Source organism: Arachis duranensis, chromosome 1 (genome assembly GCF_000817695.3).
Source record: "Arachis duranensis cultivar V14167 chromosome 1, aradu.V14167.gnm2.J7QH, whole genome shotgun sequence".
Taxonomy (NCBI): domain Eukaryota; kingdom Viridiplantae; phylum Streptophyta; class Magnoliopsida; order Fabales; family Fabaceae; genus Arachis; species Arachis duranensis.
The window spans coordinates 42500352-42500568 of record NC_029772.3 but is presented as its reverse complement, the minus strand read 5'-3'; positions in this window follow the sequence as shown (position 1 = coordinate 42500568).

The following is a 217-nucleotide window of genomic DNA, read 5'->3' as shown; positions in this document are numbered from 1 at the left end:
TCTCAGCAACAGACAGAGAATTCTAAGCAGAACCACTCTGACTTAGCAACCATGGTCTCTGATATAATCAAAACCACTCAAAGTTTCATGACTGAAACAAGGTCCTCCATTAGAAATTTGGAGGCACAAGTGGGGCAGCTGAGCAAGAAAATTACTGAACTCCCTCCTAGTACTCTTCCAAGCAATACAGAAGAAAATCCAAAAGGAGAGTGCAAGC